The following is a 10,720-nucleotide window of genomic DNA, read 5'->3' on the forward strand; positions in this document are numbered from 1 at the left end:
AGAAGTGATCTGAAGGTGGCTTCGTGCCACAGACCACTTTGTCCTAATCAAAGTATCAATTATTAGCAATACAATAATTAGGCTACCATGTAAATATTTATGCTAAAGAGTTAGGCTGCTCACACCACCTGATGCAATGAAGACGAACTACATCTTGTATGGAAGGTGAATGAGAGGGGATTACACAGACGGAGAATACTAACACCATAGGACTTAATGTTTATAGCTGAAGGGCGAAAAATAAGTCATAGCTATTTTAAAGCAACTTTTTTATCTTGGCAGCATTGTTGATTTAAAAGGGTTCGTGACAATGAAGGAGACAACCACTGCAATGTAAAGCAGCTTTACTTAGTATTGTTGTATTCACCGGGGTTGGTTAACGTTGAAATTGAAATAAGGAAAATCAATCATCTCCCTGGGTAAAGGTTAAAAAAAACAGGTTCACAATAACCTGGACCAGGAATCTGGTCATTTGGAACAGACACTGCAGGCAGATGGGTTGAGCCAGGCAGGGATACCCTCTGTCAATGGTGCACATAGATGGGGCTGCACCTGATGACCTTGGCATCATGCACAAAGCCAGGGTGACCCATGTGGACATCCAGAAAGTGACCCTGGTGGACACTGATGGCTTCAAACTGGATGGAATGGAACAGTTTCCTGTTAAAGTAGCCAGCCACAAACAGTCCAGGTGGTACAATGCAAACATCATGCCATCCATCTATCTCCCTGCTACTTTGCTGCTTTAGGCCATCCATAGTTGGTGTCCCCCTGTAGATAATGTATTAGGTTCTCCATAGTTGGCCTTGACAGACGAGTCCTTCCTAAGGTCACCTTACCTGAAACAGAGGCTCAACAGGAGGACATGAGGTACCAAAATATACAGAACCGAAGCAGTCGTCATGAGTCGTCTAGAGTCAAGAGTTTCTCACTTTCTCTCTCATCTCAACTGTTCACATCCATTGATATACTGGGAGCTTGTGATCTGATTTAAACTAGACATTACTAATACTTACTTTTGATGGAAATCCAAAATTTGTGTACATCTGAATCATGTAGGCTACAGCAGACGAACTGATTGCCTCTATTTTCTTTGCACTTTAAGTGCTCTCACACTATGGCTGGTAGGAGGCATGGTTGGATAAAATAATTACAAATGATAGCGAATGAATATGAAACAGGAGCTACTCAGGACCCAGGACATTAAGGTACAGTTAAGAGAAAAAAATGCGGGAGCTTATAGTTCACCACTGGCTTTGTGTTCTAGTCAATGTTAGTTTTCGATTTTTAAAAGAAAGTATTAACATAGTGATATTTCAGTACGGAATCTTTACTGAAATACTATAATTATATTATTTTCATATTATAATTCTAAAATATAGATCAAATAGACGTTAGCAACCACCAACTTCTTGCTTGTTGCGGGCATGTCAGTGCTTAGAAAACCTAAGCAGCCTGCGATGTCTCCAACATGTCGCCTACATTAACGGGAATTTGTGATACTGGAGGGGAACAGTGGTGAAATGTAACTTCTTCTTATTATTATTATTATATTTACTGAAGTACTATACTTACAGTAAGTACAAATGTACTTTTTACTCTCTGTTAAAATCCCAAAATATGAAATCTAAGCACATGGACCTGCCATTGTGCTTCCCATCGAGGTATTTTAAGTAGAGAAAAAATAACAGGAGGATATTTGATACATGGATAAGACCATTGTGATTTCTTTATTGATTTTTTTCCTTTTTTGTACATAGAGTGGAACAACATTAATTCTCCAAATAGCTCCTTCATGTTTGATCATCATTTTATTCCACACCACAAGTTTTCAGTCACTTCTCTTTTTCTGTTCCAACCAAATGTAGAAAATAAAAATGCATCATTTGAGTTGTGATTACTGTATGACATGAAAAACAAATGGTTAAAAAAAAAAACAGAAAAGAAAAAGAAAAGAAAAAACAAGTCTGTAAAAAGGAAGGAATGAAATACTGTTTTGGATTAGGGGAAGTTTTGGCGGGAGAGCGTGTGATTGGATAATTTGATGATTTGGGAGGAAACTGCTTGACTAAATAATCCAATACAATTCACATGTTTAGCTCAGGAGTAGATTCTTGTGAAACCTTTTGATGACTACAGTAATTTAAAAAGTGGACTGATAGTGATTTTGTTCAAATTTCATGTCATGGATCTGCCACATTGACCTTTGACCCCTCTCTGTTGTCATCTCCTCCAGGTGTAAGGAGTTTGGTCATGTGTGTATCCGCCCGAAGCTACTGGACACATTTTCTTTAGTGTGCACATTTATGACTGTATGCTCAAGGACCTCTCGTGGTTCACAATTTTGAAAAAATAAAACAATTTTATTGACTGCTCCATTTTATACCGCCAGTGACTGCTATCTCCTCAGTCCTCTTAACCAGCCGGTAGGTCAGAACGTAAGTTAAAATAAGTTAACGTTAACTTTTGGTCTCCCACGGGACACAGACAGTCTAGGGGTGAAAGTCCTGTGTTTGCTTGACCTATCCATCCACCTCCACCTCCTTCCTACAGGCTTTATCACTCTGCCTGTCATTTTCTTCTCTATGACATTCCCGTGTAAACTGATACGCCATCAAGTCAGTACAGAAATGACACACAAAAGCAAAAAAGGCATTGTGATAACACACGTAATGACTTAAGACGGTGTGTTATTCATACGCAGTTTGGTGAAACCAGAACTGACAGAGAGCTGCACTCTACTATGTGCACATGTTGGAATCAAAGCATTTTTTGTTTTGTTCCAACTGTAACCCTGTCTACGTGGTAAATGCAGTTAAATGCATTTGTCCAGTTGATTTAATTTGATTTGTTTAATACCAAGCCCCTGAAGTCCTGAAAGAGGCAATTGATCATAGTGGAAGTTAATAACTTGTGTGTACAAGATCCTCATTTGGCCAAAATGCCTGTTTAGACATGACTGGGATGGCAACAGATATTTCTATTACACCTCTGTGGATGTTCTACATTAAGCCACAAAAAAGCAGCATGTTCTTAAAATGAAGAATAAGAAAGTTTTCACACCAGCAATTTAAAAAAATCTCTGCTTAAATTGTGATTGGGTCATCCAAAACTTTATAAATATTGGTTTACTGCAAGCAGTTTTTCTGTCTTTAGGGCGTTAACCGAAATTCATCTGAAAATAGTGCATCTAAAACTTCATCACCATTCAAAAAGAGAAAACTTACAAAAGATGCAATTATGCACTTTGTAGCCCATTTTTACATTTTCAAACTATATTCCACTCAAAACAACAACATTTTCTATGTTCTAAGTACAGATGTTGGTTGATGTTCTAAAGCTAATCAGTTATGGAAGGTAAGTAGGACTGGAAGTGCTCTTAAATGCACTTAGATTTTCCTTTAACTAACACTGCATGAAGTTTAATACAAACACAAAACACTGAGGGAATTTTTGAAAACACTGAAGTAACATCATTTTGAGTGAGTTGGTAGGATAGAGTTAACTTAATTACTAAGAGTGTTGGTTGCTCTTACTAATAGAATTGTTCTCATTTTGTGGTTTTTATGTTAATCTTAACATCCTTTTTTTTTTACATTCATTTTGTTCGTTGGCCCATTTCTTCTCTCACTCTTGTTGTGTTGTTTGATTGCTGACTGCTGCATGATTAAACCCAGAGAGTGTCATTTATGTGTCCAATTAACACTAAATTCTACCTGGAAATATCTACCCTCTCATTCACTGAAGGGTTCCTTGCATTAATAGTGTAGGGCTTGGTGTAGTTTTTAATTGAACAGTTGGTTAAAACTGATAATATTTTGCTAAGCCACTGGAAAATGTCATAACATTAATGAACAAATATCCCTCAAAACACTAGTCTCAGTGTAGATTTTCAGGTTTGGGAGCTGGTATGTACAGGAGTGAACCACGCTAAAGCTTGAACAGGCAAAAATAGATTTCAGTACATCAGGGCAGAGCCAAGCTGCGGCCGATGAAAGCCTGCAATCACTGTCAGTCGGCTAATGATCCTTTCCTTTCTCACTTTCAATTCGCTCAAACCCGTTTGTATAACCCGTGCATCACGTTGCATTTATCTGTCACCATCAAAGGAACGGCTAGTCAACAAATGAACAAAATTGACTTATGAACTCTCGGAAGCTCATGGAAAACCTTGGGATCCCTTCTCAGTGTAAACCCTGATGCTTCACCCTCTGAAACTGATTAAGATGGAAACAAGTTCCCAAGTTTTATATCAGCAGGTCAAAGGTCATACTAATGCTAGATGAAACGCAAAGTTCTCTGTGTGTATAGCATACAGTATCGGAAATGAAATGAGAGGATGACAATAAGGTTAATAATAAGAATCACAATGCATTACACAGCTAGCTAATCGTAAATATACTCATGCATAAAATCTGGGCTATAGCACTGCTGTATGGATAATGTAACTGTAATGTTAGCATTATAATAGGAAAGCAAGGACACCAAAACAAGACTTTAAATTAAAAGTATGCTTAAAAACAAACGTGGCTGGATTTAAAACGAATTCAATGGATCAAAAAAGCTGGTATTATTCTGGGCTGAAACAAGTAAATTCTGGCATCATTCCAACAATGTTTCCAAATCCCATAAAAATATCCACAAAGGGACAATGACCCCTTCAAAAGACCCAGAGACCAAAAAATAAAATAAGATTTTAAATTAAAAATCCCTCAATCCTCAGCAAATGGAACACAGGGAAAACAGTAATACAGCAATAAGAAAGAGAGCATAGAAGAAGACAAGCATTTTTCATTTTTGGTTTTAGCCCACCTATTACAAACAAATCACAACTTAAAAATGTGTAAAGCTTTTTTCCCCACATTTGTTTCGTTTTAAAGTTACAGTTACCAAAAAAAAATAAGGAAGAAGAGCAAGTGAATCATTTATGACATACGCTATTATAACATCATCCTAACACTAGTGTCTATGAGGTATATCTGCAACAGTTTGGTAAAGAGAGCACGGTCTGCGCACAACTTTGCCAAATTTGTCTCTCTGTATTTTCATAAAGCTTTGCAACCATTTGAAGAAAGAGGAGGACAGTGAAAGGGAACTAACTGCATTAAAGAGAACAAGCTGCATTTCCACCAAAGCCTGGTACTAATATTTATTTATATTAAATACTTAGTGTTTGTCTAAATGGTCGTGCAGATAAAGATGATACTGTGATCACAAAATTGCTCATTTCAAGATCTTAGAAGAACAGGCTTTGTTTTCTTGTTATAATGAATTTCATGATCTCAAGAAGATTGCTTGGCAGCATCATGTAACCATCAAGGAGTCAACATAACAAGATTTGATCTGATTGGATTCATCACAAAGTCGATAATTCATTATTTTGTAGCTTAGAATACAAGCAACTTATGGGAAATCATGAAACATAGGTGTCTTTATGTCTATTTGGCCTTCCATATTTATGGCAAGCCAAAGAGTTCAGTTGTTGATTCCTGCTCATCTGCTGCTCAGACAGGCTTCATACAAACAATATTATTTTCAAATGATTTAATTTCTGGAATTCTACACTTTTCAGTCACATCTGTGTATCAGCACAAGGAAAATCTGATTTGAATTGGTTTCTCCGTTGGACAGCTGTGGGAATGTGACTAGATCTGAAAAAACAGGCCTTTCTGGTGGAAATCCAGCTCAGAATGAAAGGAAGAAAAGAGGGGATAGTAAAAGAGAAGAATCAAACAAAACAGGAGCCTTTGGTATACACTCTGGATTTCTTTCCGTTGATTGCATTGCAAAGTACCAGAGAGCAGAGAGGAAACTCAGGCGCTCGAGCTGAGCCGCAGCGCTGAGGTATTTATTTTTCACAGGAATAGAAAGTTCACAGCTCAACAGAGAGGTCTAGACTTCGCTTTGGTCCAAGCAAGGCACTCATCCAAGGTTATCTCAAGCCTTGACTCTAACCAGAGGAAGCAAAGGATTTGTTGCCATTCTGCTTCCCTGATTGATTTTTAAGCCAATGCTTGTAAGAAGGGAAGCAAAATGGCACAGCTGGATGTGTAGATCCCAGGCATCTAATTCTACATGTTTATGGCTGTTTTAATGAAGAAACAAACCCTAACCCTGACTTTTTATGTAGTGCTATCATTGGATCAAACTTTCTGTTTGTCCAATACATTGGTTTTTAACAACCTCAGCTGTCCTTTGAGTTTAGTGCTAATTAACAAATGTTAGCATGCTAAATGAAGATGGTTAACGTTGTATTCATTACGTAAACATCAGCATTTTAGCATTGACACTGTGAGCATGTTGACATTAGAATTTAGCTAAAAGCACTGCTGTGCCTAAGAAAATGACCCACGTGGTTCCTGTCTGGTTGTGTGAGATCCTTCATTTTAGGTCATTGGGTTGTTTTTGAGAAAGCAGGAGAGTGATTCATAGCAACAGCAGTTTCTGGTGGGACTCAATAACGTTAACAGTTGCTCTTTCAATTTGACTTCAGGACCTTAAGTAGTTCTCTTGGCTTCCTACTGCTCAAACTGAAAATTTCAGCCTTGAGCTTAAAGATTCAGAGCAGTGTTGGAGCATTGTCGTTGCTACGCAGCACAAACTTGGTAACAGTCAGCCATCTATTTACTGATAGCAAGATAGGGTAAAGTAGAAAAAGGGCATAAATAGCCCAGAGTACTTTTTTCTCTGGTGTCAGGGCCATACAACCATTGAGGCTTCATGAATCTGCAGCTTCTATGTTTTACTGCAAAACAGCATTGTGATCCTGAATTATGATCCTCGATGACAGCAGACTTTTCTTGCTGTAGTGGTGCCACATAGGGACAGGTATAAACACTTCTGCCTTTGTTGTGCTATCAAGTTTGTTTGAAGCATACTGAAGCCTTAAACATTACTTCTTCCGCCACAGAAGAGTATGGAAAACAACTGACAAAGCAGACCCCACTGGGCTCATATTTGATCATCACCATTATTTACCTGTCACAAACCCATTTTACAGATCGTCTTTATAGCTAACAATGGAATGTTTTTTCATCTAAGTTTGGGGTTCTGTCTCCAGCAGCCTTTTTGTTTGACTGAATTTAAAATAAAAAACATACTCTGCTCTAACACTCGCGGCCTAAAAATGTAGAATTGTGTATTTCTGCTCACACTCCCTGATATCTAGCATCCAACCTAATCCCACTCTACACCTGCCTCTTTCATTCTTTTTGAGGAGAACAGACAATGCAAGGCCAAGAGAGAAAGGGAAATGAGAGAAAGAGGAAGGGAGAGAAAAGAGGACAAAATGTGGCATCATCCTAAGAGAGCACAAAGCATGGGGCTGAGCGCAGACCGTACCGAATAGGACACAAATCTTTGGTTTCTTTGGTTTCATCAACACGATTAAAAGGACAAATGGAAAGTCAGTGAGGTAGCCTCTCTGGTTCTCACTATTGAAGTAGAAAGTTTTTTTTTTCTTTTTACATACACACAAAGTCAGTCTTGGAAGCAGCTAGCTTTAAGGGACTCCTCAGTTTTCCTTCCTAATGAGTGAAACAAGTCGGTGTGTTTGCATTCATGTAGTCACACACAAATATTCTGGTAACAAATGGGAAACACATCAGGTATTTTACTGTAGAGGTGGTGTGAGTTCACATCCTGTTTACAATAACCTGGAAAAGCTCTTATACTGACACAGAGAATCACTGAAAAAGCTGGAAATGAGCAGATTTTCTCTGCCGTATGGAATCGCACTAAATACCACGTCATGCTTTATGTTGTTCCTCTAAAGCTCTGGGTTTTTAAGCAATATTGAAGAGGACATTTTTAAGAATATGTTTTGTTTTGATCGCAACATAATTATTTGGTGATCATCAAAATATTTTTAACAGCTTGTTGGGTTGGACAAGTGTACACCAGAAACTGGAGCAGATGGAAAACTATCTTGATTGCACGCCAGAAACTTAAGAGCAACTTAATTACCTTTTTAGCTTGAACTTGCCACCTTCACAAATGCAAAAAATGCATTTGAACCATGACACACACCCTGAGGGGAATTACTAGATTTTCTCTAGACAAAGGAAAATAACTTCTGTTGCAATGAAGGCCATAAGAAGAATATAATATAATGAGACCATGATCGACAGAAAGTGTAATAAAGTGACAGTATATTTAATTTAAGTGTTAAGTTACTCTTCAAGGTTTCTTGTGTGCACCAGTTTTTGCTCATGTCCTCTTAGAGGCTCCTTAGGGTTGTGATTGCGAAATAAAAGTTTAAATTTTTTCTTTATCATGAAACAATCAAAATGACCCTTTATCCTCTTCAGACTTCCACAGTCTATATAAAGAGCATTTCTGATATTGTTTAATTTAGTTACGCAGGTGTTTGACACAGGACATGCAGCTCAAATAGTTTGATTCTAAAATGATGAACAAATAATCTTGTCTAAGAATTGATGTGCGAGAAAATGCCCTGAAGAAAAAACACTAACAAACTCCAGAGTGCTCGGTTAACATGCAGTGATCTGTGGTTTTACGGCAGAAAACGGCGCTTTTGAACGTATATAATTAGTACTTAAAAGTAAATGTATGAATAAGATCTTAACCAGGGTACAGGCTGTGCGGATGTAAACACACACAGTTTATTGGCCTCTAAGGATTCCAGTTAGCTTTGGTGAGTCAGTTTATATCAATGTGTGGTCCTGTCACTAGAACATCAGTCTGAAATGCGTTGCTTGTTCAACAATGGTCAGTAGGATGCAAACAAATTAAAAACAAAACAACCAATAAATTAGCCATAAAGATCACAAGGCGGAAAAGAAAAACAGATGCAGTGCTCATCATTTGGTAGGCTATTGTTTGTAATAAAGAGATTGTTTTCATTTTTGAAAAAGAAAAATCATTACCAGGACAAAAAACTAGATTGGCTAAAGAGTGAGAGCAAGTGTTGACATTCAGAAGTACGCAAGTCTAATCTGACATTCCTACATTGTTCTGTCATTAAGTCTAAACATTCATAAAACAATATCACTGCTTTTTAAAGTAAAGCTAACTAAGAATAAATTAACTGACCTGGCATAAGCACTGCATCTTTGATGCAACTAACATTCTTAAATATTCATAAATATTCATCAAAAAACAATTACATCTAATTAAATAAGATTAAATTATTGTTAAGTACAAAACTAGTGTGTTCTAAAACACCTCATAAATAAATACAGCATTGAACAGAAAGAAAAGGGAACATACAATGTAAACTTTGGCAAAGCTAATCATCATCAAGGGTAAAAGGGTTCAGAGGGAGATTTGGCAACAAAATTTGTTCGCTTAAATTAATTCACAATTAAAAAGAAAACATAAATTACATTAAATAAAAAAAAAATCACATATTGCAAAAACCTAGGAAGGAACATAGTAGTAATAGTAGACACATAAGTATTGGCAAATAATTTTTAAGTACTTAAAAACAAACAAGCTATGAAAACCTCTTTGGGACAGTTTCATACCCATTTTTTTTGGTTTGGCAGGTTTAGCCTGTGTTACATCCAGACAGAACTGCAAGTGGGAATGGAAAATGGCCGCCACCCCCTGAGCCAAAAACCACGCCCCTCCTTTGGGCATGGTCAGCAGAACGGGAGGGTCAGGTGGGCGGAAGATTTCTTTGGACTAGAAGCTTTACATACAGAAAGAGAGAGAGAAAACTGAGGATAAAGCTATTTGACCGATATTTTAGCAGTTTCTCTCAGCGGATGTAGTGTTTTTTTGGTTTTGTTTCATTTATTGTTGTTGTTAATATGGAGCAGCAGCACAGTTCCTCCCCCCTAAAGAACAAGCTAACATGGGATTTGTTAGCTATGGACAGTTACAGAAGCATGTCCAAGCATCACGCTCTGTAAGACTCCTCCTCCAGCATGGCAATGTGGGCTAAAACAAAAGTTGCCACCTCTCTAAACTTTTCCACCCAAGCCAGCAGTGCTTTATTTTTGTTTGTTTTGTAGTCAAAACTCAAACTCTTTGTTGCCCAGATTGTCCCCAGTATATGAGTTTCCTGGTCTGGTACCACATCTATGATTTTAGTTTCTTGTTTTCGAAGTAATATTACTTCTTAAGTATATAAGTCTTGCACGTATTTCAAACAAGAAAAGTGAGGAAGCATGTTTTCTTTTTTATATCCCTCTGCAGTGTTCAGAATGGATTATATTTTTCAGTGAATTTCTTTCTCTGTTAGTGTTTTTATTTATAGATTAAATGTCCAAATCCTTCTCGAAACAACCTAAGTCTGTCTGGTTCAGCTGGTTTCTACTGGGTTTGGGTTGAAAAGTAAAAACTCAGAGACTGTGATTTAAACAACACTGAATAACTTAATGTAAGTGAAATTGATTGATCTAGATCACAGATCCAGGATTTGTTCTAGACTCTTAAATGGGTGTGGAGAAAAGAAAAGGTGTCGGAGTGCTACTGTTCGTACAGCAGAAAATCTTTGGTATGTACTGTACGTTTCACATAGCATTAAATTGTCACTCTCTCTGCAGTAGCAAGTGCGCCGGACAACAGCCAGCTTAACATAAAAAAGTGGTTTGTTTGAATCCCCAGATCGGGTGGAAGCGAAAATGGTATATGGAAGCATTTGAGTAAGCGTCAACAGCTTGTCGATGTTGTTTCTGGATGCTGACTCACCAAGCTGCTTCCGGCTCAAATGTGTCAAACCATAAGGACGGGGGGGGGGGGGGGGAAAAAA

The sequence above is a fragment of the Micropterus dolomieu genome, linkage group LG13, assembly GCF_021292245.1.
Source record: "Micropterus dolomieu isolate WLL.071019.BEF.003 ecotype Adirondacks linkage group LG13, ASM2129224v1, whole genome shotgun sequence".
NCBI classification, from domain to species: Eukaryota; Metazoa; Chordata; class Actinopteri; order Centrarchiformes; family Centrarchidae; genus Micropterus; species Micropterus dolomieu.